Here is an 8,065-nt window from a genome sequence, read left to right as displayed (position 1 = left end):
TCAGTAAAACTTTAATCTGCTTGTCTGCCTATGGGTGGGGCTGTGTTCCCACCTTGTTTGTTGTTTGGCCTGAGGCAACCCAGTACTGGAGCTTACAGGCTCTTTGGTGGGGCTAATGGCAGACTCTGGGAGGGCTGATGCCAATGAGAACTTCCCAGAACCCCTGCCACCAGTGCCCCTGTCTCCTCGATGAGCCACAACTGCCCCCCACCTCTGCAGGTAACCCTCGAACACCAGCAGGTAGGTCTGGTTCAGTCTCCTATGGGGTCACTGCTCCTTACCCCTGGGTCCTGGTGAGCACACTATTTTTTGTGTGCCCTCCTAGAGTGGAATCTCTGTTTCCCCCTGTCCTGTGGAGGTCCTGCAATCAAATCCCGCTGGCTTTCAAAGTCTGATTCTCTGGGGATTCCTCCTCCCATTGCTGTACCCCTAGGTTGGGGAGCCTGACGTGGGGCTCAGAACTCTCACTTTAGTGGGTGGACTTCTGCTGTATAACTGTTCTCCAGTTTGTGAGTCACCCATCCAGCATTTATGGGATTTGATTTTAACGCGATTGCGCCCCTCCTACTGTCTCATTGCGGCTTCTCTTTTGTCTCTGGATGTGGGGTGTCTTTTTTGGTGAGTTCCAGTGTCTTTCTGTCAATGATTGTTCAGCAGTTAGTTGTAATTCTGGTGCTCTTGCAAGAGGCAGTGAGCGCATATCCTCCTACTCCACCATCTTGATTCCTCCCTCGCAAATAAGAATTTTTAGGAGGCTGAGTTCCTATAAGTCAAATTGGATCAAGAGAGTCCTGACTTTGGGGTTATTACTGTTACTGTTGTCACATTTCTACACATCAGTCAATAGCACCTGAGGAAATTCAGTATGCAGAGGTGACTAAGGCACGATGACAAATACACATTAATTCCAGAGCCAAATAAAATGTGTCTGGATCATAGGAGAGGTCCAAACAAAGTGCACCAGTGCCTTGACAGAAGGAAAGGTGAGGAGGACCAAAACGAGCAGAGCATCATATACTTCTGAGGCTGCTTATTTTAAAAACTGACATCAATGTGTTGTAAATTGATACCACTACAAATTGACTTCTACTTCATGGCCACCTTTGCTGCCTCTACATGCCTGGATCTAACTGCTAAGATTCCAGCTGAGCTTCCTGAGTCAAAGGAAGTAAAGGGCCACTTGGGTGTTTCCTATGAACCCCAGGTGGACTCTTAGGAGCTGTAAGTGGTTCTGGTGAAGGAGCTCAGGAAAGCCATAAAAATGATTCACCACAATCTGAATCATGTCATTTTACTGAAAATCACTTGGCTTACAGTTAGCAAGAAGTTTCATTAAATCATCATAAACATCACAAAGACTGGTACAGGCAGAAAATTACATAATTCTTTAGGGCGAAGAGTCTATATCCAGTAAATTATAATGTAATTATACAGCCAGCAGAAATTCTCTCTACCATGTATTAGAAGGAGTGAAAACAATGTCAAAAATACCACCACATTTGTTGACCTTCTAATAGCTACTCATGACATCATCCACATTTGTAATTCTGTTGCTATGGAAATCTGCCGAATTTCTAAAGCCATGGTTAAGATTTCCCTGGCAGACACCTGGGTTGGAATAAAATAGCACCAGACTCCCCAGCAAAGTCCCTGTGTTCTACATGTGTGTTGACATCTCTAATTTCAGGTAAAAAAAAAATCGGGAATAAGGGGAGAAGATGGTCCAAAACCAAACAGAACGCCACTGTAATTAGCTATGGAGCCCTAATTTTTTGATCTGTAAATTGCAAATAATCATATCCCCATGCAGAAAGCATCGCTATTATTCACCGACATCTGGTTCTCCTCTGCTTCTGAGCACAGGGGTGGTGGCCGGGGGGCGGTGATTAGAGTTCCCTGCTCCTTTGAAGCTGGGCACGTCCACGTGACTTATTTTGGCCAATGAAGCAGCAGTGTCCCATGTTACTTCCAATGGAAGAGAGTGCTGGAGTCTCATTGCTTGGTTTTCCCTGGCCCCGCCTTGTGGAGTTAGTGTTGCTATGGAGGGTCCACATAACCAAAGCAGCGTAGGATCCTGGGCAACATGTGGAGAGTTGCTCAGACCCAAAGCCAAAATCTGTGAGTGAGAAAAATTATTAAGATCAACCTCAGAGATGTGGGAAGTTGTTTGCTACTACAATATATCCTAGCCTATACTGATCATAGACTCTTCACAGGGTCATCAAATGGAGTAAAGAAGATTATCTATGAAAATATCTAGCATTCTGGCTGCAGTAAAAAGCTGCTGTATCATGTATTAATGAAGCACAGAAAAACACTTAAAAGATGAGATTTTGAACAAATGGTGCTGGGAAGACTGACTATCCACATGCAAAAGAATGAAGCTGCACCCTTACCTAACACCATGCGCAAAAATTAACTCAAACTATATCAGGGTCCTAAACATAAGAACAAAAACTATAAAACTCTTAGAAGAAAATGTAAGATAAAAGCTTCATGACATTGAATTTGATAAGGATTTCTTGACTATGACATCGAAGTCACAGGCAACAAAAGAAGTGATAGACAAATTGGACTTCATCAAAACTTTTTATAATCAGAGTGGCAAAGACACTATCAACAGAGCAAAACAGCAAGCCACAGAGAGAAAATATTTGCAAATCACATGTCTGATAAAGTGTTAATGTTTACCTTCTGTTACCAAGCAGGAAGGAGAAAATAGATATTTGGTAAGGAGCTAGCAGTTTCTGCGTTGATTGAGTGCCTTCTACCCTGTCTGTTTCTTCACATAATTTCCAAATCTAAGTTCTATGCCTGATTTATAAAGAGCTCAGTTAAATGTTTGCACTCCAGAAGTTGTTTTCTTCATTAGAGGTGGGTGGAGTTTTACTATAAGAAGTGGCAAAATGAGAAAAGAAAATTGAAAAGGTCTGGTGGGAGTGTGGATGAGAGATTCCTGCTATGTTCTCTAACCATCAAATGCAGTGGTTCAAGTAAAAAGAGAGGCTCAAATATGCATCCACACTGTTGTGTGTAACGTATTTGAAAGGTTTCAGGGGATCTGGATGAACTCCTAGGACATGGATGGACCTTAAAACATCATTGAAGGGACTTCCCTGGTGGCATAGTGGTTAAGAATCCGCCTGCCAATGCAGGGGACACAGGTTCCATCCCTGGTCCAGGAAGATCCCACATGCCACGGAGTGACTAAGCCCATGTGCCACAACTACTGAGCCTGTGCTCTACAGCCCTCAAGCCACAACTACTGAAGCCCATGCGTCTAGAGCCTATGCTCCACAACTAGGGAAGCCACAGCAATGAGAAGCCCACGCACCGCAATGAAGAGTAGCCCTTGATTGCCACAAGTAGAGAAAGCCTGCATGCAACAACAAAGACCCAACACAGCCAAAAATAAATAAATAATTAATTTAAAAAAAAGTCATTGAAGAATGCTCTGACTAGAGGCAGCCTCACCCACTTTAAATCAATCATTAGGCAGCCTCTTATAAATGAGGGGAGGTGGCAGCAGAGAGGGGTCAAGGCTTGGATCTTAGATCTGTTACAGATGAGCTGCACAATCTTGGAAGTCCCTGAAGCTGTTTTCTTGTCTACAATATGAGGCTGTTGGGAGAATCAGTAAGAAGATGTATTGTTACTTGGTAATCTATAACAGCACACAGCAAATATTAGCTATTTGTTACTTAAATAATAAGTGGTCATTAATTTGGATATTATGATATAGAAGACAGTATTTTACTTTATTTACTTATTTTTTTGACTCACCGAGGTACGTGGCATTTTAGTTCCCTGACCAGGGATTGAACACACAGTCCCTGCATTGAAAGCACAGAGTCTTAACCACTGGATTGCCAGGAAAGTCCCAGAAGTCCCTGATTCTCCCCCAGGCCTCCAGGAGGGAAGGTAGCTCTGCTGATTTCTTGATTTTAGCTCAATGAGGTCCATGATGAACTTCTGACCTACAGAACTGTATGATAAATCTGTGTTGTTTTAATCCACTGGGCTTGTTGTACTCTGTTACAGAATCAATACAAAATAAATACACTTGGGAGTATGATTGGTTGAAACTTTCTTAATCCATGTGCCAGAACATTTCTAAAACATAGATCTGATCTCTTTCCTCACTTCTAGATCCAACTAGACTCCACATCCTGCTGATTCCACCTGTAGAATTGATGACACTAGCTACTATCCTTTGAGGACTGGCTTCATGCCAGGCACATGCTACATACCTTTTCCACAATCTCACAACTATTGCCAAGTAGGTAATGATTTCTTTTATTCAGATGAGAAAATTGAGACTCAGAGATTAAGTGACCTTCCCAGGTAGAAATACTGCCCAGTGTTCTGGACACTTTATAATCCTCTACCTATATCCCCAGTAGAGGACCACTGCCCACTATCACAAATGCCCAAACATGGACAATCCTAATAAGATGGGTATTATCTTCATTTTACATATCAGAAAGATAAGATTCAGAGTTGCTGAGTAACTTGCTCAAGGTCACACAGCTAGTGTCTACACCCAAGTTTCGGTGCTTTTATCTCAGTCTCCAAAGCCCATTTTTCTTTCCACTAGTACAACAATTCAGTGAAAAATAGTGAGTGCTCTTTTCTTAGATTGTCCTTTATAAACTAGGGAGAGGAGAGACACAGGTTTTCTCCTGATTTGGAAGGAACTACTGCTGTGTTAAAGGAAAGCTGAACTTAAGAGGTTTATTTGGAAGCTCCTGAGGGAGAAATGTGAGAGGAAATGGCAGAGTCCTTTCATAACCAGCTCTAAACACACCCCATCCACTGTGCTTGAGAGGATTTTAATGAGTCAGGGAAGAACAGAATGATCCTTCCTTTTTTTCCTGAGACAATTGTTGCTTGAGAGGCTGAACAACAAATGGAAACATCTTGTTCCAGAGAGAAAAGTGTCTGTGGAGCCTCCTTCTTTCATACACCATAATCATCCCACCGACTTTCAAAGCTCTGCTGAAATGGCTTTCAAATTGGGCTGAATTAAAATGCTGGGGTGATACTTGATGCCTCCCTCTGCTAAAAAAGTCCATGTCCTAATCCGCAGAACCTGTGCTTATGTTACTTTACATTGCAGTAGGGTCTTTGCAGACATGATTAAAAGGACCCTGAGGTAGGGAGATTATCCTGGACTATCTGGGTGGGTCCAATGTACTCACATGGGTCTTTTTTTTTTTTTTTTTTAGAACTCTTATTGAGATGAGTTAACATACAATAAACTGCATATATTTAGAGTGTACAATTTGGTATCCCAGTCTTCCAAGAATGTTTTTGGCTATAGTCAGAAGGAGGTGTGACTACAAAAGAAAGGCACAGAGGGATGTAACCTTGTTGGCCTTGAAGATGGAGGAAGGGGCCACAAGCCTAGGGATGCAGACCGCCTCTAGAAGCTGGAAAAGGCAAAAAACCAGACCCTCCTCTAATGCTTCCAGGAGGGAAGATAGCTCTGCTGATATCTTGATTTTAATCTCAATGAGGTCCGTGATGGACTTCTGACCTACAGAACAGTATGAGAAATCTGTGTTGTTTTAATCCACTTGTTGTAGTGTTATAGAGTCAATACAAAATAAACACACTTGAGAGTGTTATTGGTTGAAAGTTTCTTAGTCTGTGTGCCAGAACATTTCTAAAACATTGATCTGATCCTCTATCCTCACTTCTAGATCCAAGTAGACTCCACATCCTGCTGATTCCATCTATAGAAATGATACTTATGACACTAGCTACTATCCTTTGAGGACTGGCTTCAGGCCAGGCACGTGCTACACATTTTACATACCTTTTCTACAATCTTCACAACTCTTTCCAAGTAGGTAATAATTCCTTTTTACCAGGTAAGAAAATTGAGACTCAGAGATTAAGTGACCTGCCCAAGTACAAATGATGAAGCCAAGACTTGAACTTCCTGGTCCTCTCTGGCAGGCATCTTGGGTGCCAGAGATGGGGGTGGAAGTTGGGGAACCTCACCAACATTCCAGAATCTGGCTCTTCCTCTCCATCCCCATGGCCATGGCCCTGACAGAGGTCCTCAACTTCCACCAGAATTTTGGCTACTGATCTTAAAAGGTACCCTGGCCTCCGGATCTCATCTTCACCAATCCATCATGCACTGCAGGCAGAGAAACTTCTCTGATACATACTGGTTCTTGCCACTTCTTTTTAAACTCTTCCAGGGGTCCCCACTTTCTGCTGCATAAAGTCCAACCATCTTGGCTTGTCGTTCAAAGCCATTCATAATCTGCTTCTGAGTTCAGTCCATCCTACTGCATGCTACAGACCCAACAACACTCATTTTGCACCAGAATATGTCATGGTTCATCACCACTTATATGAACCTCCTTATGTGATAGACAAGGAAAGTATAAATCAGAGATGTGAAGTTAGCTGCCTTAAGTCACACAGCTTGTATGAAGTAGAGTCAATGCTAGACCCCCAATTTCCCCATTAGACCATCCTGGAGCCTTAGAGAGAACATCTCTGATCCCTCCTCTTCTCTCCTCTGCCACAATTACTGAGTGAAAATAATCATCCTTTCTTGTGGAAAGGACTACAGTACCTCCAATCTGTTCTCCACATGGAATAAAATCTAGTCATTCTTTTCTACTGCTTAAAAATCCTTTGCTATTCACTGCCCTTAAAATGAATAAGCCCTTAAGGATGTGGCCCCTATGAGACTTTCCAGCCCCATCTCAGGGTCCTTTGCCTCTCACTTGGTATCCACTGTCTTTCAGACCCCTCCATGTGCCTCCCTCCTCCCACCTCAGGGCCTTTGCACATGTTATTTTCCTTTAGAGTGCTCTTCTTCCTCTCCATCTTTCTTCCTTATCCTTTATCTCCCTTCAGTCATTACTTCCCTAGGAAGTCTTTTTGACTGCCAGACTGGTTATGGGTCCTCCTTGAGATGCTCTTTCTGCTCCTAGAACTTTGCCCCATTCAGTCCATCAGTCTGTATTATCTGTGTGTGATTATTTGATTAATAACTTCTGTCTATCAAACCCTATGCTCCTTTAGAGCAAAGATTTAGTTTATCTGATTGTGTACTTTTGAGTCTCCAGAGTTGATCACAGCAATTGGAATGATGATGGAACTCAATAATTATCTGTTGAATGAATAAACACCAGTGGGCCCCAGCTGTGAAGTCAGTCCCAATTTCCATTTATGTGTCTTTTGAGGGAAAAGAGCAAGAAAGGCACCAACTGTTTCAGCTACTGGAGACACAGAATTGGATATCATATCCTGTAAGTTGTTTGGTATTGTTGTTGTTAGTATTAATTATGTTTTGCTTGTTAGTTTCGGGGGAAAGATTCAAATGTTAAAAAAAAAAGAAGAAAGAAACAAGCAATACTGCTCTGAACCAGATTTAAGCAGTAAGAACATTTCTAATCCATCAAATGAATGGAGCTAAATTAATCCCGTTTAAGAACACAATTAAGGACTCATGACAACTTTTAGGGAAATGGGTTTCCTGCTTCAAAATTTTTTTTAATTCTTAAGACGTAATGTCTTTAGGGCCAGGGCTGCACAAATAGGCCTATGACATTATTTCATTTTTTTAAACATAGGACAGGCCATGAGCAATAACCTGTGTGTAGAGCATAGACAGAGCTGATTCCAAAATTACCCTTGCTCACAACTTCTCCTCACACATTTCTTTTGGCATCATCTGATCTGGAAGTGGTTCAAATACTTTTGCTAAAGGCTTTTCAGCATTCTGACATCTTTTTTTTTTTTTAAGATTAATTTTTTGATATGGACCATTTTTAAAGTGTTTATTGAATTTGTTACAATATTGCTTCTGTTTTATGTTTTTTTTGTTGTTTTTTCTTTGTTTTTGTTTGTTTGGTTTTTGGTTTTTGTGTGGTTTTTTTGGCCACAAGGCATGTGGGATCTTAGCTCCCCAACTGGGGATCGAACCCGCACCCCCTGCATTGGAAGGTGAAGTCTTAACCACTAGATTACCAGGGAAGTCCACCATTCTGACCTCCTTTGACATCAAAGCAAATTTGATGAGCCCTATTCAACT

The sequence above is a fragment of the Hippopotamus amphibius genome, chromosome 5 (genome assembly GCF_030028045.1).
Source record: "Hippopotamus amphibius kiboko isolate mHipAmp2 chromosome 5, mHipAmp2.hap2, whole genome shotgun sequence".
Classification (NCBI taxonomy): Eukaryota; Metazoa; Chordata; class Mammalia; order Artiodactyla; family Hippopotamidae; genus Hippopotamus; species Hippopotamus amphibius.
This window is presented reverse-complemented; position numbering follows the sequence as displayed.